Here is a 25,039-nt window from a genome sequence, read left to right on the forward strand (position 1 = left end):
TGTTTTAGCAAAAACTAGATATTGTGTTTTTAAGTCAAATTTCAAACTTCTAAACCTCTATTTTCACTCTTTTAGTCCCAAATCATAGTAGTAACTCTAGTAGTAAGGTGGAATTAGGAAGCTGAGGTAACTTGGAGGTGAAGTAAAGTGGAAATAGTGATGAATTAAATATGGATATGTGTATATTTGGAGTGTATATGGTACCATGGCTTATATGATATGACTATGCAAATATTACAATGATTATGAATATTATTTGGCGATACACTCAAATGATCTGAGATATGAGTTTCCCTGGGTAAAGTACCGTGGCTTGCCACCATGTGTTCCTGGTCGAAACTCGATGCTCTGTTGACTCTACGTCGTAAGGGTGACTGAGCACGTATAAATTCCCGGGAATGGTAACCCCCATTGAGTAAATTTCTATATATGAATGTATGAATTATGAATAAAAAGAGAAAAAGTTATGCATAGGCTCATGGGGATGCGCGACGGGGTACAGTCCAGGGTTTAGCAGCCGGACTTGTTGGGTTGGCTTGATAATCGACAGATGAGACTCATCAGCCATAGGACAGCATACATCATGTGCATATTGTCTTATTTGCTTGCTTATGAACTATATGGGATTGCCTACGTGGTTATAATATGCTATTTATTATAATTGTTATTTGTATTACTTGTAAACTACTTGTGTTTGCCTTGTTTTGCTTGTTTGTCTGTACAACTCATAGGAGACGGAGGAATGGAGGAAAGGCGGAAAAGTTTAGTGTACAGGTTAAGTTTAGTTAGGTTTGAGAACATTTAGATGACCACCCACTTATGGCTTCCGTTTTAATTCCATAAGCTTTATATCCGAGTGACAGCATTCTAGGATTGCCTTTGGCATTCCCAGGACCTTATATTTTATATGCGTGGCACCTTTACCATGCTGAGAACCTCTAGTTCTCATTCCATACTGTGTTGTTATTTTTTAGATGTAGGTTGAGAGGCACCTCGCTAGGCGTCTGGAGCTTCTACATAGAAGTGGTTTCCTTTGGGTTTTTTTATCTTTTGATATATGTATATATAGATTCTCCTCTTATATACTTGTTTATTTTGCTCCTCCTAGAGGATTATGGAGAACTAGGGTTTTATCTATGTATTTTGGATTTTGGGATATGTATATATGTATGTAAATATTCTCTTGTCTATCCTTGGCTTCGCAGGTTGAGTTAGGAGCTTGATATTTTGTACTCTTGACCCTCTACTCTGGTCTTTTGTATATATGTGTTAGTGAACTTTAGTTTTCTTCTCACACAAGTAATCCATATTTCTGAGCGTTGCGCTTTTTATTTTGAAATTTTTTTTACCGTTTTTCCAGGCTCCTAGTATAGTATCTTGACGGAGAAAAAATCGTTGGTAAAGAATTTCACAAAAATAGTCGTGTTGCAAGTATAGATCTAAACCGACAATTAAACCTCAATCAAATTTAGTTTGTTTGTCACTTAAGCAAACCGAGTAAAATTAACCAAAGTATTAAACCTCGGGTCGTCTCTCAAGAAATTGCAGCGAAGTGTTTTTACTATTGGTTATGGAGAAGTATCTTTTTGGGTTTTTGAAATAAGAAACAAGGAAACAAAATGGCAAGAAATTAAATTAATAACTAAGAAAACTCTTAACTAGGATTGAGATGATAATTGTATTTTGCTTTCACTTACTTAACCCTCTACAATGAAGGTAAGTTAAGTGAGTAAAATCAACTTAGGTTCTCAAGTCCTAATCAAAGACTAGAGTTAGTGAAGCCTAAGCCAATTAGCTATTTTCAATTATCCTTCAACAAGAGAATTTGATAACTCTATAGCATCAACTAATCAATCCAAGTCAAGAATATAAAAAGCTACTTTAAAATCCTCCCAAGCATTTCATCAAATACTTGGAAGTCAAAAAATAAAAGCATAGAAAAGCAATAAGAGAATATAAAATCTAAAACCAACAATTGCAAGAGGGAATAATAACAATAAATTGAAGAAAGAAGCAATAAATATGAAATACCTCAACTTGCATTCAAAAGAAATTGAATCTAACATGGAGTTCATAAACCAAATTAGGGAAATAAACAAATCAACAAGAGAAATAAATAAACCAAAGTACTAGAACAATTAAAGTAGAAGAAACCTAAATTGAAGCAAAGTAGAAATCTAAAATTGAGAAGAAATAAACCTAAAAACCTAAAACCTAGAGAGAGGAGAGAGCCTCTCTCTCTCTCTAGAAAACTACATCTAAAACCTGAAATTATGTGAATGATTGTTGTCCCCTTGATTTCTCCATTCTGCAGCCTCTAATCTGTGTTTTCGGGGTTGAAACTAGGTCCAAATCAGCCCAGAAATCGCCCCCAGCGTTTTCTGATACGTGCAGCACGTGGCTCCGTCACGCGTACGCATCGCCCACGCGTACGCGTCACTGAACTTTCACAAGGTCACGCGTACGCATGATCCACGCGTGCACGTTGCCTAACTGTATGGCAACTATGGCAAATTGCATATCATTTCGAAGCCACAGATGTTAGATTTCCAACGCAACTGGAACCGCCTCTAATAAGCTTAGTCAAAATAATAAAATTTTCCAAGAATTTTATCTATGAGGCACCCCCAATTGATTGAAAATTTTTTTTTAATATAACTTGCTTGAATTGTACATTTGGGAACATGATTTTTGAGCTAAGAACACAAGCATGTGAGATTTGAGCCTAATTGTGTGGTTACATCATATAACCACTTATCTTCATTCTTGTGTGCATTGTTCTCTTTCTATGATTGCAATCTTTGATTTGTTTGTTTCTATATGTCCATTATTTTGTGTATAAATATACTTATATGATTGAGGCCATCGTTTCAAATATCTCACTTACCCAAATGGCCTTACCTTTTATCTTCCATTGTTAACTAATTTTGAGCCTATGCTCAACCCATTTGTTCTTAATTTTAGCACATTACAAGCCTTAAGTGAAAAATAATAAATGTCCCTTGTTTTGATCTTTGATTAGCTTGGGCCAGTGAGAGTGTTTATCATTTAATTGTGGGAGAGTTGGGAACATTGGGTGGAGATAAAAGTGTGTTCTTGTATCTTTGTTGAAAAATCTTGAAAACTGGGTACATACTCATGTATTAATTAAATGTTAAACCATATGCAGTGATACTTTTTGTATATACTTTATTGCAAAAAGAAAAAAATATAAAATAAAGAAAAAATATATATCAAAAGAAAAAAATAGAAAAAGAATAAAGAAAGAAAAAGAAAAGCAATAAAAAGGGGACAAAATGCCCCAAAGTGAAGTTCAATAAAAAAATAATGCATATGTGTGGTGATAAAAAAGATAATGCATGAATGTGTGAAAAAGTGAAGAATGGGTAATTAGGTTAGCTTTAAAATTGTATAGGTTGTCATTGGTTAGGTAGGAAGTCTAAGTTAATCAAAGATTCAAATTTTACTCCACTTAACCAAATACAATCTTACCTTGACCCTAGCCCCATTACAACCTATGGGAAAGTCCTCATGATATTTGTATGCATGCATGAAATAATTGTTGATTGTTAGATGAAAAACAAATCTTGGAAAGCATGATTAGGGGAGAATTGAGTGAATCAACCCTATACACTTGAGTGACTAGAGCGGATACACATCCGGTGAGGGTTCGATTGCTCAATTACTTATTTTCACCCACGATCATATCTTTTCTTGCAAGTTTAAGAAATCTTTCAATAACTCAACTCAATTGTGGGTTCAACTTGGTTGTTAATACCTTTATCCTTTATGTGCATATATGTATTCTTGGAAGTTGATTTATTTTAACCAAGTACTTGCATTCATTTAGATAGATTGCATGTAAGTAGGTGGCACTTAACTAGTTTGCATTGAATAAATGTTGATACCCTTTGTTTCTTTCTTGAATTTAGCATGAGGACATGCTTGGTTTAAAAGGTGGAAAAGTTTAGTGTACAGGTTAAGTTTTGTTAGGTTTCAGAACCTTTAGATGACCACCCACTTATGGCTTCTGCTTTAATTTCTTAAGCTTTATATCCGAGTGACGGCATTCTAGGATTGCCTCTAGCTTTCCCAGGACCCTATATTTTATATGTGTGGCACCTTTACCATGCTGAGAACCTCCGGTTCTCATTCCATACTGTGTTGTTGTTTTTCAAATGCAGGTCGAGAGGCACCTCGCTAGGCGTCTAGAGCTTCTACAGTGAAGTGGTTTCCTTTGGGGTTATATACTTGTCTATTTTGCTCCTTGGTGCACGAAATTGTGATCAATACTTTTCACAACTCAATTAATCCCCGGTAATGAATCCAAAAACTTGGTATTCAATACCATGGCATAAACACAACTTCGCACAACTAACCAGCAAGTGTACTGGGTCGTCCAAGTAATAAACCTTACGCGAGTAAGGGTCGATCCCACAGAGATTGTTGGTATGAAGCAAGCTATGGTCACCTTGTAAATCTCAGTCAGGCAAACTCAAATGGATATGGGTGATATACGAATAAAACATAAAGATAAAAATAGAGATACTTATGTAATTCATTGGTAGGAATTTCAGATAAGCGTATGAAGATGCTGTCCCTTCCGTCTCTCTGCTTTCCTACTGTCTTCATCCAATCCTTCTTACTCCTTTCCATGGCAAGCTTAAGCAAGGGTTTCACCGTTGTCAGTGGCTACCTCCCATCCTCTCAGTGGAAATGTTCAACGCACCCTGTCACGGCACGGCTATCCATCTGTCGATTCTCGATCAGGCCGGAATAGAATCCAGTGATTCTTTTGCGTCTGTCACTAACGCCCCACCTTCAGGAGTTTGAAGCACGTCACAGTCATTCAATCATTGAATCCTACTCAGAATACCACAGACAAGGTTAGACCTTCCGGATTCTCTTGAATGCCTCCATCAGTTCTAGCCTATACCACGAAGACTCTGATCTCACGGAATGGCTGGCTCGGTTGTCAGGCGAGCACTCGGTTGTCAGGCGATCAACCATGCGTCGTGTATCAGAAATCCAAGAGATATCCACCCAATCTCAGGTAGAACGGAGGTGGTTGTCAGTCACACGTTCATAGGTGAGAATGATGATGAGTGTCACGGATCATCACATTCATCAAGTTGAAGAACAAGTGGTATCTTAGAACAAGAACAAGCGGAATTGAATAGAAGAACAATAGTAATTGCATTAATACTCGAGGTACAGCAGAGCTCCACACCCTTAATCTATGGTGTGTAGAAACTCCACCGTTGAAAATACATAAGAACAAGGATGATCATTGGTCTCGGCCCCAGAGAGGGAACCAGAAGAACCAAGATATGATCTAAGAACTAAATGTCCAAAGATGGAAAATACAATAGTAAAAGGTCCTACTTATAGAGAACTAGTAGCCTAGGGTTTACAGATATGAGTAAATGACATAAAAATCCACTTCCGGGTCCACTTGGTGTGTGCTTGGGCTGAGCATTGAAGCATTTTCGTGCAGAGACTCTTCTTGGAGTTAAACGCCAGCTTTGGTGCCAGTTTGGGCGTTTAACTCCCATTCTTGTGCCAGTTCCAGCGTTTAACGCTGGAATTCCTGAGGGTGACTTTGAGCGCCTGTTTGGGCCATCAAATCTTGGGCAAAATATGGACTATCATATATTGCTGGAAAGCCCAGGATGTCTAATTTCCAACGCCGTTGAGAGCGCGCCAATTGGGCTTCTGTAGCTCCAGAAAATCCACTTCGAGTGCAGGGAGGTCAGAATCCAACAGCATCTGCAGTCCTTTTTGGTCTCTGAATCAGATTTTTGCTTAGGTCCCTCAATTTCAGCCAGAAAATACCTGAAATCATAGAAAAACACACAAACTCATAGTAAAGCCCAGAAAAGTGAATTTTAACTAAAAACTAATAAAAATATACTAAAAACCAACTAGATCATACTAAAAACATACTAAAAACAATGCCAAAAAGCGTACAAATTATCCGCTCATCACTCCTCCTTGAGAATTATAGAGAACTAGGGTTTTATCTATGTATTTTTTATTTTGGGATATGTATATATATATATATATATATATATGTAAATATTCTCCGGCTAGCCTTGGCTTCGCAGGTTGAGTTTGGAGCTTGATATTTTGTACTCTTGACCCTCTACTCTGGTCTTTGTATATATGTGTTAGTGAACTTTAGTTTTCTTCTCACACAAGTAATCCATATTTCTGAGCGTTGCGCTTTTTATTTTGAAATTTGTTTTACCGTTTTTCAAGGCTCCTAGTATACTATCTCTTTTTCATTATTATTATTATTATTATTATTATTATTATTATTATTATTATTATTATTATTATTATTATTATTATTATTATTATTATTATATATTTTATTTTAGAGGTCGCAATACCACACCATCTCTGTTTTACGACTTAAGCGTAAAGCTCTTTGTGGTAGGGTGCTACAGGCAACAAAGCTAGTGCTCAAGTTTCTCTATAAAAAGTTAGACTTCAGTGTCACAATTGAATAATATTGTCGTTTTAGTCAAGAACTGCTTCTGCTCTATACTTTTTCTCTTTCATTTTTCTACTTCTCTTTTCTTGTTTTCTCGCTTAATAAGAAACTGTTCTGGTTTCTCTATAGAAACAAAAAAAATGAGAAAAATGTAATGGTTAAGTAAGATGCATGTTGAGAGAGACTTTTCTCTTTAAAAAAAGGTATGGATAGTGTCTAAAAATGATAAGCATGTGGATTTATCCCGGAGAATATTTTTGAGATAACATCTCTATTATTCCATAGAATAGGAAAAGAGATAATATCCCAAACAGTCCTGAAATTCTTAACTCACATTAATTAAGTCCTTCACTTTTTAAAATGACCAAATATACCCTTCACTCCTAGAAATGTGAATCCCCGTTAGTCCAAAAGTCACCAACCATGTTAAAGTTGCTGATATGTGCAATTAAGTATTAACTTGACAGTTTGCTAAACGATGTCGTTCAGTGATTAGGCTCCAATTCCAACAAACTAACATTTTTTGCATGTTACAATCTGTCTTTTTCAAATAAAAAAACTCCCAATAGTCAAGCAAACATTTGTTTCCTGCCAAAAAATGCAAAGACGATCTCGTCACCTTAACTGCCTTTGTCTTCCTCACATCTCAGTCATTGCGGCTCGTTAGTGCTCCTCGGTGGCATTCCCTTATTTGGTTAGTAAAGCTCTTTGTCTCTGTTAGCATCATCGCACTCAAACATTGGTGAAGGTGAAAGGTAAGGGTATAGTTTTTTTCTTTCTATTACTTGTTTGAATTGTGTTACTAATATTTGGGTACTGGTTATGGTAGGTTGTGGTTTTGTTGATTATATTGTCCTTTTTTTCAAATTTTTTATCATTCGTTTTTTTATCATTGTGTTTTAGGGTTTAGGATTTCTATTTTGATAATTCTAATAACATTTATAATGAAATTCTATTTTCCAAAGATAAATGCATGTTAATAGTTTATTATTATGGTTGTGAATATGCATTATTTTAGGGTAAAATATATTTTTTGTTCTTAAACTGTGTTAAAAGTTTTCAACAATACCCTTAAGTTTTATTTTTTTTCAATTTTGAACAAGAAATTTTCAATTTGCATCAAATATACTTTTGACGGCTAATTTTTTAAAAAATTTAGCAACAATTTTACAAGAACATTCAACACACGCAAACCAGATATATTTATTAAGCATTATTGCTAGATTGGTCCTAAGCTTTCTGAAAATTTAGCTGTCAGTGGTATATTTAATTCAAATCGAAAATTTCAGGGACAAAATTGAACAAAATAAAGCTTACGGGTATTTTGAAAGTTTTTTATGTACTTCAAGGACAAAAAATATACTTTATCTTTTTTTATTAAATGATTATTTAGTATTTTCTAGAAACTTCTATTTCTGCAATGATGAACCCTATTTATTTTGTTGTGTTTCTTTAGATGAGTGATCGGTTAAGACTCATCACTACAAGAAAATTGCCAGATACCGTCTGATTACCAAAAAAATCCGCCATTAATTTTTTTACCATTCCGACGATATAAACTTTGTCGATAATTGTTTGCCGGCGGATTTTCTTATCAGTCGCTAGTTACCATCGAAAATTTTCCGCCGATAATTTTTGCTGTCGAATTTATCCCTCGATAAATTTGATGGTAAATTTGCCGATAACCTTAAATTTTAAATTTTTTATAGATTCACTTATCATCATCCTCTTCCTACAGCAGAAGAGAACAAAAGCATGTATAACTAATACCAACCAATCAAACAAGTAAAAAAAGATAATATTAAAGTACAAAAATAAAAAAAGTATAATAACCAACTGCACTATAGGACAATAACCCCTATATTCTGCAAACAGAAAGAAAAATTAAGTATATATGCACATTATGACTAGAAACTTGTCTCAAAATATTGTTTGCACACTTATAAAAAAACTAAAGCCACTTAAGAATTTTTTATGTTCAATAAAAGATAATCCATATATCATATTTTATTACTCTTAATGGCCTATGCAGTTGACTTAGTAAGCTTAATCCAAATTAAAATTTCACCCACTACCAACCAAATCAACATATAAATTTGTTCACTTTTTCTCAAGTATTAAGATTTTGAGAGAACTGAACATACACTATAAAACATATAGAGAATGTTCATTCTATCGATGTTTGGTATCATCGTACTCTCTAAATTTTTGTTTTATATGTGACTTTTCAATTTTTTTTAAAATAAGATATGAACAATTGATATTAGCTTTATAGGCATAATTAATTGAGGAAATGAACAAAGAATAAGTACAAAACTAGTGAGAAAGTAAAAGTGGAGATAACTAATGTGTGAGTGAATTTTAAGTTTCAATAGATCAATAAGAGAATAATTATAAAAATAACAGCAAAAACAAATCATCAATAATAAAACAAGTTAAAAATAAGTAATTCATTTTTACTTGCCACCACCAGTCTTACTAACCTAACTGTTTTAAAGCTGCAACGAGAAAACAGTTAAAATTCCAACAAATTAAAAATAATTTGAAAACTAATTTAAAATTTTTTAAAACAAGTACTGAACAATATTCTGCATAAATAAGCACTCACGACTGTAACAAATTTGTTATTTGGGTGTTTTTTCTTGTACTGTTATTTGAACTCAAACTTGCAAAATAAAAACATAGCAAAAAATCTCAACCAAGAATCAAGAACAAACTAAAAATCATAACAAAAATCAAGAACAAATCATAACAAAAATCATAAAGAAAAATATAAATTCAGAAATTAGATATTAAAATAATGAACCCAAAATAAATCTTAAAATCAAAATAAGAATAAACAAAAAAAGAACAAACCTTAAAATCTAGTAAAAATAGAACAAAATCAAAACAAAACAGGAACATAGGCATACACCATTAATTAAATTTTAGGGTTTAACTACTCTAAACTAACTAGTGAGTGAGTTGCTCGGAGATAGTAGTGGCGCCGAGGACTTTTCTAACATAGTGACGGCATAGATGATGCAGTGGTGGTGGCGGTGACCAACTAGTAGGATGCATTAGGGCTTTTTTAGTAAATTGCAAAAAAAAATATTAAGGAGAGGGAGGAGGACAACCTACCTGGAGGGAGGAAAGAGGATGCTCCAGTGACACAGTAAGCAGCGGCGGAGGCAACAGTGGTAGGAGTGACAAAAATAGCGAAGGCAACAATGGTAGGAGTGACAAAAATGGTGGTGACAGAGAGACCAACACGATGCAAGGAGTCCATGCAGTCTTTGGAATCTGTTGGTGGCGTCAGCACTAGTAGAGGGGACTGGCGGAGGTGGTTCCGGAGAAAGAGTGACAAAGAGAGAGATAAGGGAGGTTTAGAGAGAGAGTGTGTATGTGTGTGTGTTTTTCAAAATGAGGGAGAGGGCGCGCAATTCTAATTTAAGGCAAATTTACCGTTGGATTTACCGGCAGATAAATCTAACTGTAATGCATTGAGCGTGTCTAAAATGCAGCGTTTCATTAATTAAGCTTTATCGACAGATTTGATTTTCTGCCTGTAATTCTGATGGTAATGATCACGCCAATTTTTTTTACTTGATGAATTTATTGTCAAATCTACCGATAAATCCACTGGTAAACCTGCTGCTATTATTCGATGCTAAATCTGATGGTAAATTCAATGGTATTCAGTGTTTTTTTACCATAGAGGAAGGTTTAAGATCCAAGTATCTGATGGTAGTGTTATGTATATATCTAGTGTCACCGATGAATGGCTTAAAGTTGATGAAGATTATTTGGATGTTTTTGCTGTCACTGATTACTACAAGGATTTGGGCTATGATAAAGCTAATGCCTAATGGTATTTAGACCCTAAAGAAGGATGGAGTATGGTTTGAAGAAGTTGAAGAAGGACCAAGATCTAAGAGACATGGTTAGCCTCTGCCACCAAAATACCAATGTCATCTATATCCATTTTGAGTGTGGTCCATCTATTCCTAAATTTGTAGATTGCATGGAGTTGTTTGATAATGATGAAGGTATTAGTGGAGGAGGTGACAAAGGTGGTAATGTTAAGGCTTAGAGCAGGTTAAGGAAACCAACATAATTCTAAGCCAATTGTGTAACCTAATGACAAGAGACCCCAACACTTAGTGAACCAAATATACAATCTAAGACTAAGACATGTGGACCTAAGTCCACCTCCCCGCCTAACATGCCTACATCGAAGCCACACCAAAACCTACTGTTAGCATATGCTTATAATAATCCAATCCCACTTTTTCCAAACAAAATCCCATTACCATCAAGCTATTGTCTCAAACAAACCTGATTACACCCACTTTCCCAACTGAGAAAAAAAAGCAACGCAAAAATTGCACAAATTGTTTAGAGGAATTGTACCAAAAAAGCAAAAAAAAATAACCTGGTGGCTTCAAGTTTAACACTTCAACAAAGTCACCTAGAAAATCTTTGACAAGATCTCACAACAAGAAAGTATCTCCAACGCCAATCATTGGAGTGATGGTGACTCATTCGACTCATACGAATTTGCAGAAGATGGTTTGTATAAGCCACACCTGCCACCTGGGTTTTTGGAATCCAGTAGTGAATCTAAGAGAGAAACATCTAAGAAAAGGAAGACGAAAGCTACCAACACTTTAATAAAGGAAAAGGAGAAGGTTTAACATGAATAAAACTTAAACTCCCTAACTAATGACTCAAACTTTGAGAAGGATGGAGGATATGAAACTCATGGATTGAATCTTGGTAAGTGATTGATTTAAGATAATGTATTTTGTTTAATATTCTATTTTGTACTTATGCATGTAATATTATGACCAAGTTGTGAATCTAATATTCAATAATTCTCTCAAGTTTGGTCATGTCAGGTTAGAGTTAGGGATAAAATTTACAACTAGAAAAGCTTTCAGGAGAGCTATTACAAACTATACTCTACAAGAAGGGAGGGGGCTAAGTATTCAAAGAATGACACCACTAGAGCTAGAGTTGTGTGTAAAAATGAAGAGCGTCCATAGTTGGTATATTGTTCTTATAACAAAAGGCATGCCATCTAGCAGATTAAGACTTTTAATGATGACCATACTTGTGAGAGAATGACTAGGAATATGTGTGCAAATAGGAAATGCGTTACTAAAATTCTAGTAAAATAAATTAGGAAACAACCTACTTTTAGGCATTATGAGGTTTTTTAATATTTTAAAAGAAAACCTAGAGTTCAATTATCTAGGAAAAATATCACAAGATCATTGGGGGATGCTAGAAAGATTATGAGAGGTGATAAAGCAGCTCAATATGCTAAGTTTAGGAAGTATGCAGAAGAGCTGCTAAGGACAAATTCAAGATCAACTATCAAGCTATGTATTACTCCACAACCTGTTAGGGATCCTATTTTTGAGACTTATATGTGTGTTTGGATGATTGCAGGAAAGGGTTTGCTAGGTATGGGAGTATGTGGAAAAAATTTTCAAAGAATCTTGGACTCAAGCCTACTACAAAGATACATCAAAGAATGATAATGTATGCAACATGTGCGAGATCTTCAACTTTGCAACAAATTATTACAGCGAAAGATGAACAAAAATCGAAAGCTCTGATTCAAAATTCTCTGGATTCAGCCCCACGTGAGGAATTGCCAAACCATTTAACCCTTCATCCATTCCAATATAAAGGATTAGTAAATCAAATAATAGATAGTCAATGGGTTGGTTTGAAAATCAACGAATTGCTGGTTGTAGAATATTATTCTCGTCAGACTTAATACTAACTAAAAAAACAAGAGTTTTACATATCAAAGCCAATACTTACATTGCTGGATGAGGTTAGTAGGTTTGCTATGACAACTATGGCACAAAAAAAACTAAAGCTGGCTTATCATGTGGGACACTTACTACCTATACAACATAGTAGGCTTGCAAAGAAAAAATACTTTAGCATTCAGCAGATACCAAATACCAATATATTCTGGTGATGCTAGAAAAGTTATGTTTGAAGTACATGATGAGCCACATAATGTGGTAGTTGATTTGGGAAACCATACATGTAGTTATAGGTCATGGAAGTTATCAAGTATTGGAAGTTATTTTTTTAGCTTTTTTTTTTATTTTTCTAATGACTCCTACATGTTAATTGTTATAATTGTCTATTTGATTTTATGATTACCTTATCGCTATGCCATAGCTACTATTGTGTGTGTAAATGAAAGGCCTGAGAACTATATTCATGCATGGCTAACTATGGGATCTTACAATATGACATGTGAGTTCTATATCATTCCAGTGAGAGGAAAAGAGATATGGGAGAAATCTAACTACTCTCACTGCTTACCTTCCCCCAAATACCAAAACATCATGGAAGACCAAAGACGTATGCAAGTAAGAAGGATGCACATAAGGTCCCAATTGGAGGCAGCCAAGAGCAAAAGGCAACAAAATTGAATAGGCAATATGAAAAGTTCACATGTGGTACTTGTGGTGATGTTGGTCACACTACAAATGGATGTGAAAAAGGAAAAAAGCTTAGGGCAAAAGAGGCAACTACTCAATGAGATGAAGTTGTTGCTTAAGGAGGAGATATAAATGGTGATCAAGTTGGTGATGATGCTGGTAAAGATGTTTATACTGCTGCTAAAGGTGATAATGTCACTATTCAAAACGGAGATACTGCTACTCAAGTTGGTAATGTTGCTAGTCAAGGTGCTGCTAAGATAATCACTTCTATTCATGGTGTGAACCAACAACAATGTTATTATTAGTTATTAAATATTGGTTGTTAATATTATTGTAGGTATAGTTAATATTATTTATCAATGTTGGTTATAATTACATGACATTGTTGTTGTTGAGAACTTATTGACAACCCTGTACATGATGTTAGGAGAGAGCTACCAAAGCAAAAGATAACAAGATGAAACAAGTTTTCAATTGTCAAGCCATCTATTGCTTCTGCAATTTTACCAAAATTAAATGTTGTTGTTGATAATGTGGTTTCTAAGGAGACAATTGAATGAGCAAGTGTAGGTACCTCTGGAAAGATAGAAGCTTTGATGAAACTTGTTCCAACACCTGGATTCAACGCTCCAGGAAAGAAATTTTGATGATGTCATAAAGAATTAAGTAGTTAGCTTATGCTAGTAGAAACAACTTGGTGTTTTTGCTTTTGCTTTGCTTTGGATTCAGACTAAATGGTGCACGGATTCCCACAATCTGTACAACTGAACCAGCAAGTGCACTAGGTTGTCCAAGTAATACTTGAGTGAGTCAGGGTCGATCCCACGAGGATTGTGATTTGAAGCAAGCTATGGTTATCTTGTAGATCTTAGTTAGGCAGATAGAAGAGTTGTTTGTTTGTTTAATTCGCATGAAAAGAAAATAAATAAAACGTTACTCAGTTCAGCAAAAGAAACATTTTTCTTTTAAGAAAGGTGAAGGATTCATGAAACCTTCATAGCTTTAAGATATAGACACTAGACACTAATGATCATGTAATAAAGACACAAACATAGACAAAACAAAGCATAAGAAATGAAAAACAGAAAAAAAAAGAGAAAAAATGGTGAAAAATAAAGAAAAAAAGAAAGAAAAAGAAAAAGCAAGCAGAAAAAGCCAGTAACCCTTTAAACTAAAAGACAAGGGTAAAGTGGATCCAAGGCTTTGAGCATTAATGGATAGGAGGGCCCAAAGGAATGAAATCTTAGCCTAAGCGGCTAAATCAAGTTGTCCCTAACCATGTGCTTATGTCATGAAGGTCCAAGTGAAAAGCTTGAGACTGAGTGGTTAAAGTCGTGATCCAAAGCAAAAGAGTGTACTTAAGAACTCTGGACACCTCTAACTGGGGACTCTAGCAAAGCTGAGTCACAATCTGAAAAGGTTATGTGTCTGTGGTATTTATGTATCCGGTGGTAATACTGGAAAACAAGATGCTTAGGGTCACGGCCAAGACTCATAAGTAGCTGTGTTCAAGAATCAACATACTGAACTAGAAGAATCAATAACACTATTTGAATTCTGAATTCCTATGGATGCTAATCATTCTGAACTTCAAGGGATAAAGTGAGATGCCAAAACTGTTCAGAAACAAAAAGCTACTAGTCCCGCTCATCTAATTGAAACTAAGCTTCATTGATGTTTTGGAATTTATTGTATATTCTCTTCTTTTTATCCTAATTTATTTCTAGTTGCTTGGGGACAAGTAATAATTTAAGTTTGGTGTTGTGATGAGCAGATAATTTATATGCTTTTTGGCATTGTTTTTAGGTAGTTTTTAGTATGTTTTAGTTACTTTTTAGTATATTTTTATTAGTTTTTAAGCAAAAATCACATTTCTGGACTTTACTATGAGTTTGTGTGTTTTTCTGTGATTTCAGGTATTTTCTGGCTGAAATTGAGGGACCTGAGCAAAAATCTAATTCAGGGGCTGAGAAAGAACTGCAGATGCTGTTGGATTCTGACCCTTCTGCACTCGAAGTGACTTTTGTGGAGCTACAAAAGACCAATTGGCGCGCTCTTAATTGCATTGGAAAGTAAACATCTTGGGTTTCCATCAATGTATAATAGTTTATACTTTACTCGAGATTTGATGGCCCAAACTGGCATCCAAACGCCCACCAGAGACCTTTTTCTGGCATAAAATGCCAGAACTTGCACTAGAACTGGAGTTAAACGCCCAAACAGGCATCCAAGGTGGCATTTAACTACAAGGATGGCCTATGCACGTGAAAGCTTCAAAGCTCAGCCCAAACACACACCAAGTGGGCCCTAGAAGTGGATTTTTGCACTATCTACTCATTTTCTGTAAACCCTAGTAACTAGTTTAGTATAAATAGCACTTTTACTATTGTACTAGGGGTCTTCTTCCCCTGTTTTCGAATTCTTATGCCATTTGGGAGGCTAGCCATTTGGCCATGCCTAGACCTTTTGTTCTTATGTATTTTCAATGGTGGAGTTTCTACACCTCATAGAATAAGGTGAGGAGCTCTGCTGTTCCTCATGAATTAATGCAAGTACTAGTATTTTTCCTTCAATTCACGCTTACTTCTTCTCCAAGATATACTCTTGCACTTAATTCAGTTAAGTCTTGACCCGTGACAATAACCCACTATCTTTAGTACTCGCTTAGCCAAGATCCGCGTGCCTGAAAACCACAGGCGGTCTACATGATGTTCAACGTAGTCATTGGACGCCAGCTGGAGTATATTCTCTTGGGTCTCTGATCCATGTGTTTAACTAGCATCTCTTGACAATAGAGCATTCAAATCAGTGAGATTAGAACCCTTTGTGATATAGGCTAGAAACAATTGGTAGCATTCCTGAGATCCGGAAAGTCTAAACCTTGTATCTGGTATTCCGAGTAGGATCTGGGAGGGGATGACAGTGACAGTGTGCAAAAGGATCAATAGATCTTATTCTAACACAAGTGAGAACCGACAGATGATTAGCCCTGCGGTGAGAACCGTAGCCGGACCATTTTCACTGAGAGGACGGATGGTAGCCATTGACAACGGTGATCCACCAACTTACAGCTTGCCATGGAAGGGAGTGCGCATGATTGGATGGAAGCAATAGGGAAGCAGAGGTTCAGAAGAAACAAAGCATCTCCAAATGCTTATATGAAATTTTCGCCAATGAATTACATAAGTATCTCTATTTTATTTTAAGTCTTATTTATCTGTTAATTATCAAAACCTCATAACCATTTGAATCCGCCTGACTGAGATTTACAAGATGACCATAGCTTGCTTCAAGCCATCAATCTCCGTAGGATCAACCCTTACTCACGTAAGGTATTACTTGGACGACCCAGTGTACTTGCTGGTTAGTTGTGCGGAGTTGTGAAAAGTGTGATCACAATTTTCGTGATCACATAGTTTTTATACGCTTTTTGGTAGTGTTGTCATATAGTTTTAGAATGTTTTATTCACTTTTTGATATGTTTTTATTTATTTTTATTCAAAAATTCACATTTCTGGACTTCACAATGGGTTTATGTATTTTTATGTAATTTCAGGTATTTTCTGGCTGAAATTGAGGGATCTGAGCAAAAATCTGATTCAGAGGCTGAGAAAAGACTGCAGATATTATTGGATTCTGACCCTCCTGCACTCGAAATGGATTTTCTAGAGCTTCAAAAGCCCAATTTGCGCGCTCTCAATTGCGTTGAAAATTAGACATCTTGGGATTTCCAAAAATGTATAATAGTCTATACTTTGCTCGAGATTTGATGGCCCAAACTGGCGTTAAACGCCAGCCAGAAACCCTTTTCTGGCGTAAAACGTCAGAACTGGCACCAAAACTAGAGTTAAACGCCCAAACTGGCACCAAAGCTGGCGTTTAACTCCAAGAATGGCCTATACATGTGAAAGCTTCAAAGATCAGCCCAAACACTCACCAAGTGGACCCCGGAAGTGGATTTCTGCACTATCTACACTTAGTTACTCATTTTTTGTAAACCAAGGTTACTAGTTTAGTATAAAAACTACTTTTAGAGATTCATTGAGGACTGATGACATTTTTTACATTTCATATTATATCTTCTACGGCATGAGTCTCTAAACCCCATAGGTGGGGGTGAGGAGCTCTGTTGTGTTTTAATGAATTAATGCAATTACTACTGCTTTCTATTCAATCACGCTTGCTTCCGTTCTAAGATATTCACTCGTACTTCAATAGGATGAATGTGATGATCCGTAACAATCATCATCATTCTCAAACTTATGAACGCGTGCTTGACAACCACTTCCATTCTATCTGTGTTCAACGTAGTCATTGGGTGATAGCTTGAGTGCATATCTCTTGGGTTTTTGATCCACGAGTTTGACTTGCCTCTCTTGACAACAGAGCATTCGAATCTGTGAGATTAGAACCTTTGTGGTAGAGGCTAGAACCAATTGGCAGCATTCCTGAGATCCGAAAAGTCTAAACCTTGTCTGTGGTATTCTGAGTAGGGTCTAGGAAGAGATTATTGTGATGAGCTTCAAACTCACAAATGTTGGGCGCAGTGACAGTGTGCAAAAGGATAAAGAGATCCTATTCCGACACAAGTGAGAATCGAGAGATGATTATCCATACAGAAACTGTATCTGGACCTTTTTCACTGAGAGGATGGATGGTAGCCATTGACAATGGTGATCCACCAACATACAGCCTGCCATAAAAGGAGCCTTGCGCGTTTGAGAGAGGAAGACAGTAGGAAAGCAGAGATTTAGAAGACAGAGCATCTCTAAAACCTCAACCTGTTCTCCATTACTGAATAACAAGTATCATTCATTTCATGCTCTTTTACTTTTTGCAATAAAATCTTTTTTATCATTAATCTCCTGACTAAGAGTTACAAGATAACCATAGCTTGCTTCAAGCCGGCAATCTCTGTAGGATCGACCCTTACTCACGTAAGGTATTACTTGGACGACCCAGTGCACTTGCTGGTTAGTTGTGCGGAGTTGTGAAAACTGTAATCACAATTTCGTGCACCAAGTTTTTGGCGCCGTTGCCAGGGATTGTTCGAGTTTGGACAACTGAAGGTTTATCTTATTGCTTAGATTAGGAATAATTTATTTTTGTTGGTTTAGAGTTTTCTGTTTGAGTCTAGTTTCATGTTTTAAGTTTGGTGTCAATTGCATGTTTTTATTTTCCTTCATATTTTTGAATTTTTATGTTCCTTGTTTGATCTTCAGTTTTTCTTGTTTTGTGTCTTTCCTTATTTTCCTTGTGCATTTTCGAATTATTAGTGTCCAAAATATAAAATTTTTAAGTTTGGTGTCCTTTGTGTTTTTATTTTCTTAAAAAGTTTCAAAATCCGTTCTTGGTGTTCATCTTGATCTTCAAAGTGTTCTTGGTGTTCATCTTGACAGTCAAAGTTTTCTTGTTTGCTTCCTTTGTTTTGATCTAAAAATCCTAAGTTTGGTGTCATTCTATTATTTTTCTCTTTCCTCATTAAATTCAAAAAAAAATCTTTTCCTTAATTTTACTCATCATTTTGAAAGTCCTTAGGTTGACTTAGTCAAAATTTTAAAATTTGGTAGTTTCTTGTTAGTCAAGTCAAGATTTCAATTTTAAAAATTTATCTTTTTAAATCTTTTTCAAAACAAATTCTTTTCCAAATTTCTTTTTTTTTTATTTTTCGAAAATCTTTGATAAAATTTTTCAAAATCCTTTTTCTTTTTTTTTTTGAATTCCTTGTCCGACTTTCTTAATTTGACTGAAAAATTTTAACTTTGGTGTTTTCTTGTTAAGAGAATCCCAATCTTTAAAATTTTAAAATCATATCTTTTTCAAATCTTTTCTTTTATTTATTATCTTGCAAGTATTAATTTTCAAATATCTTTTTAGGACATATCTTTTTCAAAACTTCCTAACCACTTTCTCTCTCTTTATTTTTCGAACTTATATTCAATTTTCTTTTAATTATTTTATTTCATTTCATTTTTGGTATATAAAAAAAAGAGAGAGAAAAGTGTTTATTCACAATTCACATCATTTCCCTTTCTCTATCATGGACCTAAGTGGGAATGAACAGTCAAGAAGGACTCTGGGGTCATATGCTAACCCTACTACTGCTTTATATGGGAGTAGTATCTGTATACCCTCCATAAGAGCCAGTAGTTTTGAGTTAAATCCTCAGCTCATTATCATGGTGCAGCAAAATTGCTAGTATTCCGGTCTTCCACAGGAAGAACCTACTGAGTTTCTAGCACAGTTCTTACAAATTGCTGACACAGTACGTGATAAGAAAGTGGATCAGGATGTCTACAGATTATTGCTGTTTTCATTTGCTGTAAAAGACAAAGCTAAGAGGTGGTCAAACAACCAACCCAAAGCCAGCATAAGAACATAGAAACAGTTATTAGACAAATTCCTGAATCAATATTTCCCCCCAAAAAGATGACACAGCTAAGGCTGGACATCCAAGGCTTTAAACAAGAGGATAGTGAATCCCTTTATGATGCTTGGGAGAGGTACAGAGAGATGCTAAGGAAATGCCCCTCTGAAATGTTTTCAGAGTGAGTGCAGTTAGACATTTTCTACTATGGGCTTACAGAAAAGACCCAGATATCTCTAGACAACTCGGCTGGTGGATCTATACACATGAGAAATACAATTGAAGAGGCTCAAGAGCTCATAGATACGGTTGCTAGAAATCAGCATCTGTACTTAAGTAGTGAGTCCTCCATGAAAGAAGAGGCTAAAACAGTATTCACTGAACGTAGTCCCCCAGAACAAGTTGTTGAATTAAGTCAGCAACTATTTTCTATAACAAAACAGTTAGCAAAATTTAAGGAGATGCTACAAGAGACCAAAGATGCTAACCAGAATGTAAAAAAATAATTGAATCAGACAAAACAGCAGTTATCTAAATAGATAACAGAAAAATGCCAAGCTGTTCATTTAAGGAGTGGAAAGACATTAAATGCCTCAACTCAAAGCAACAGGAAGCCAAGAAAGGAACATCTGACATAGGATAACAAATTCACTGCCCAAAATTCCTCCGGGGACAGTAAGAGCCCAGGGAGGAATGATTCTGGTGTTCAAATGCCAGAAAAGGGCAGCAACCTGGTGTTAAACGCCCATTCAGTAGCCAATTCTGGCGTTCAAACGCTAGAACAGGGCAGCAACCTGGCGTTAAATGCCCAAAAAGCACCCAGTTCTGGTGTTCAAACGCCAATGAGGGATCAGACACCTACAAGTGCTGATAACAACCCCCTTAACCAGGCTTCTTCAACCACTTCTGTAGGTAATAAACCTGCAGTAACTAAGGTTGAAGAATATAAAGCCAAGATGCCTTATCTTCAGAAACTCCACCAAGCGGAACAGGATAAACAATTTGCCCGCTTTGCAGACTATCTTAGGACTCTTGAAATAAAGATTCCGTTTGCAGAGGCACTTGAGCAAATACCCTCTTATGCTAAGTTCATGAAAGAGATCTTAAGTCATAAGAAGGATTGAAGAGAAACCGAAAAAGTTTTCCTCACTGAAGAATGCAGTGCAGTCATTCTGAAAAGCTTACCAGAGAAGCTTAAGGATCCCGGGAGCTTTATGATACCATGCACATTAAAGGGTGCTTGTACCAAGACGGCTCTGTGTGATCTTGGTGCAAGTATCAACCTGATACCTGCATCCACTATCAGAAAGCTGGGTTTGACTAAAGAAGTCAAACCAACCCGAATATGTCTCTAACTTGTTGACGGCTCTATTAAAATGCCATCAGGCGTAATTGAGGACATGATTGTCAAGGTTGGGACATTTGCCTTTCCCACTGACTTTGTAGTGCTGGAAATGGAGGAGCACAAGAGTGCAACTCTCATTCTAGGAAGACCTTTCCTAGAACCTGGATGAACTCTCATTGATGTTCAAAAAGGGGAGGTAACCTTGAGAGTCAATGAGGATGAGTTTAAGTTGAATGCTGTCAAAGCTATGCAGCATCCAGACACATCAAAAGACTGCATGAGCGTTGACGAACGGATTTTCTGTCAGTAAAGAATTTTACAAATAAAGTCTCATTGGAAGTATAGCTTCTAAACCAACAAAGAATCCCTTCGTACAAAAACTTGTTTTTCACTAAAGCAAACCCAATAAAAAATTAATAACCGAAGTATTTAAACCTCGGGTCGTCTCTCAAGGAATTGCACGGAGGTGTGTTTATTATTGGTTATGAGAAAAGTATCTTTTGGGTTTTTGAAAGGTTTGAACAAGAAATGTAAATGACAAGGAAGTAAATTAATTATCATGAAAACCTTTGCAAGGTATAAGAACTGGACGTCCTATCCTAGTTATCCTTATCAATTGTGATGAGAATTGGCTTTTACTCCCACTTGGTCAACCGCTAACTATAAAGGTATGTTAAGTGGATAAATCAATTTGGTTCTTCAGGTCCTAGTCAATTCCTAAGAAAAGACTAGAGTTAGGGGAATTCAAATCAATCAGCAAAGAATTCCAATTTTCAATCAACAAGGAGTTTGATAACTTAAGTATCTCCAATTACTCAACACAAGCTAAGAATGTAAAAAGCTACATTAAAATGATAAATATGAAATACCTCAAATTGCATTAAATAGAGAAATCAAATCTAACATGAGAATTCATAAACCAAGTAGCAACATCAGATAATCAACAAGGGAAAAGCAATAAACTAGAGTATTAGAAGAATTAAAAGTAATCTAAGAGAGAGGAGAGAGCCTTTCTCTCTCTCTAGAAGACTACATCTAAAACCTAAAATTGTGTAAAGTGAGAAGTGTATGATTAATGGATGGATTTCCCCACTCTATAACCTCTAATATGTGTTTTCTGGGCCAAAAACTGGGTCAAAAATAGCTCAGAAATCACAAACAGCTATTTCTGATACGTCCAGCACGCGGCAAAGTCACGCGTATGCCTGGATTAACTTTTCTCCAGATCACGCATGCGCGTGATCAATGCGTGCGCATCGCCTAACAGCATGGCAACTATGGCAAATTATATATCGTTTTAAAGCCCCAGATGTTAGCTTTCTAATGCACATAAAATCGCTTCATTTGGACCTTTGTAGTACATGTTATGACTATTTGAGAGCGAAGAGGTCAGGGTTGACAGCTTTGCAATTCCTTCAGTTTCTTGTATTCCTTCCACTTTTGCATGCTTCCTTTCCATCCTCTGAGCCATTCCTGCCCTGTCATCTTTGAAAACACATAACACACATATCAAGGCATCGAATGGTAATAAGAGAGGATTAAACATAGAAAAATTAAGACCAAAGAAGTATGTTTTCAATCATAGCACAAAATCAGGAAGGAAAATGTAAAACATGCAATTTACATGAATAAGTGTGAGATTAGTAGATAAAATCCACTCAATTAAACACTGGATGTGCCACGAATTAGTGGTGCATCAAGCGTTGATATTATTGACTCCCTGGTGGAAGAGGTCAATATGACTGAGAGTCTCGAATCAGAGTTAGAGGACATTTTTAAAGATGTTCAGCCTGATCTGGAAGAACCAGAGAAAATAGAAGAACCTCTGAAAACCCCTCAGGAAGAGGAAAAACCTCCTAAGCCCGAGCTCAAACCACTACCACCATCCTTGAAATATGCATTTCTGGGAGAAGATGACACTTTTCCGGTAATCATAAGCTCTGCTTTAGAGCCACAGGAAGAGCAAGCACTAATTCAGGTGCTAAGGACACATAAGACAGCTCTTGGGTGGTCCATAAGTGATCTTAAGGGCATTAGCCCAGCCAGATGCATGCACAAGATCCTATTGGAGGATAATGCTAAGCCAGTAGTTCAACCACAGAGGCAGCTAAATCTAGCCATGAAGGAGGTGGTGCAAAAATAGGTCACTAAGTTACTATAGGCTGGGATTATTTATCCTATTTCTGATAGCCCCTGGTGAGCCCTGTCCAAGTTGTCCCTAAGAAGGGAGGCATGACAGTGGTTCATAATGAAAAGAATGAACTGGTTCCTACAAGAACAGTTACAGGGTGGCGTATGTGTATTGACTACAGAAGTCTCAATACAGCCACCAGAAAGGATCATTTCCCTTTACCATTCATATACCAGATGCTAGAGAGACTAGCAAGTCATGATAACTACTGCTTTTCGGATGGCTATTCAGGCTACAACCAAATTTCAGTAGATCCCCAGGACCAAGAAAAAACAGCATTCACATGTCCATCTGGAGTATTCTTCTACAGAAGGATGCCATTTGGGCTATGCAATGCACCTGCAACCTTTCAGAGATGCATGCTCTCTATCTTTTCTAATATGGTAGAGAAATTTCTGGAAGTCTTCATGGATGACATCTCAGTATTTGGAGACTTGTTCAACTCCTGTCTTGACCATCTAGCACTTGTTCTGAAAAGGTGCCAAGAGACTAACCTGGTTTTAAACTGGGAAAATGTCACTTTATGGTGACTGAAGGAATTGTCCTTGGGCACAAAATTTTGAACAAGGGAATAGAGATGGATCAAGCTAAAGTAGAGGTAATTGAAAAATTACCACCACCTGCCATTGATAAGGCAATTAGAAGCTTTCTGGGGCATTCAGGATTCTATTGGAGGTTTATAAAGGATTTTTCGAAAATTACAAAACCTCTGAGCAATCTGCTAGCCGCTGACACACCATTTGTCTTTAACAGAGTGTCTGCGGGCCTTTGAGACTCTGAAAGCCAAACTGGTCACAACACCAATCATTTCTGCACCAGACTGGACTTTCTCATTTGAACTAATGTGTGATGCTAGTGACCATGCCATTGGTGCAGTATTAGGACAGAGGCATGACAAGCTTCTACATGTTATTTATTATGCTAGTCATGTTTTAAATGATGCACAGAAGAATTACACAACACATAGAAGGAGTTGCTTGCAGTGGTTTATGTCATTGACAAGTTCAGATCTTATTTAGTAGGATCAAAAGTGATTTTGTACACTAACCATGCTGCTCTAAAATATCTTCTCATAAAGCAGAATTCAAAACCCAGACTCATAAGATGGGTGTTGCTTCTGCAAGAGTTCGATATAGAAATAAGAGTCAAAAAAGGGACAGAGAACCAAGTAGCTGATCACCTGTCCCGGATAGAACTAGTAGCAGGAGCGTCCCTCCCTCCTACTGAGATCTCTGAAACCTTTCTGGATGAGCAATTGTTTGCCATTCAGGAAGCATCGTGGTTTGCAGACATTGCAAACTATAAAGCTGTGAGATTCATACCCAAAGAGTATAGTAGGCAACAAGCAAAAAATTGGTTTCTGATGCAAAGTTCTACTTGTGGGATAAACCATATCTTTTTAAGAGGTGTGCAGACGAAATGATCCGTAGATGTGTACCTAGAGAAGAGGCACAGAAGATCCTATGGCACTGCCATGGATCACAATATGGAGGACATTTTGGAGGTGAGCGAACAGCCACAAGGGTTCTCCAATGTGGCTTCTACTGGCCTACTCTCAATAGAGACTCCCGAGAGTTTGTACGTAACTGTGACAGTTACTAGAGAGCTGGTAATCTACCTCACGATTATGCCATGCCTCAGCAAGGGATCTTAGAGATCGAGTTGTTTGATATTTGGGGTATTGACTTCATGGGACTTTTCCCACCATCATATTCAAACACTTATATTCTAGTGGCAGTAGACTATGTATCTAAATGGGTAGAGGCAATTGCAACACCCACTAATGATACTAAGACAATGCTAAAATTCCTCCAGAAGCATATCTTCAGCAGGTTTGGTGTCCCTAGAGTACTGATCAGTGATGGAGGCACTCATTTCTGCAATAAATAGTTTGACTCTGCTTTGATCCAATATGGAATTAACCATAAAGTGACAACTCCATATCATCCACAGACAAATGGGCAGGCTGAAGTCTCAAATAGAGAACTAAAATAAATCTTGGAACGGACTGTAAATACCCATAGAAGGGATTGGGCAAGAAGTCTGGATGATGCTCTGTGGGCATACAAAACCGCATTCAAGACTCCTATAGGAACCTCTCCATACCAGCTTGTGTATGGAAAAGCCTATCATCTGCTAGTAGAACTGAAACACAAGGCCTACTGGGTAACCAGGTTCC

The sequence above is a fragment of the Arachis hypogaea genome, chromosome 9 (assembly GCF_003086295.3).
Source record: "Arachis hypogaea cultivar Tifrunner chromosome 9, arahy.Tifrunner.gnm2.J5K5, whole genome shotgun sequence".
NCBI classification, from domain to species: domain Eukaryota; kingdom Viridiplantae; phylum Streptophyta; class Magnoliopsida; order Fabales; family Fabaceae; genus Arachis; species Arachis hypogaea.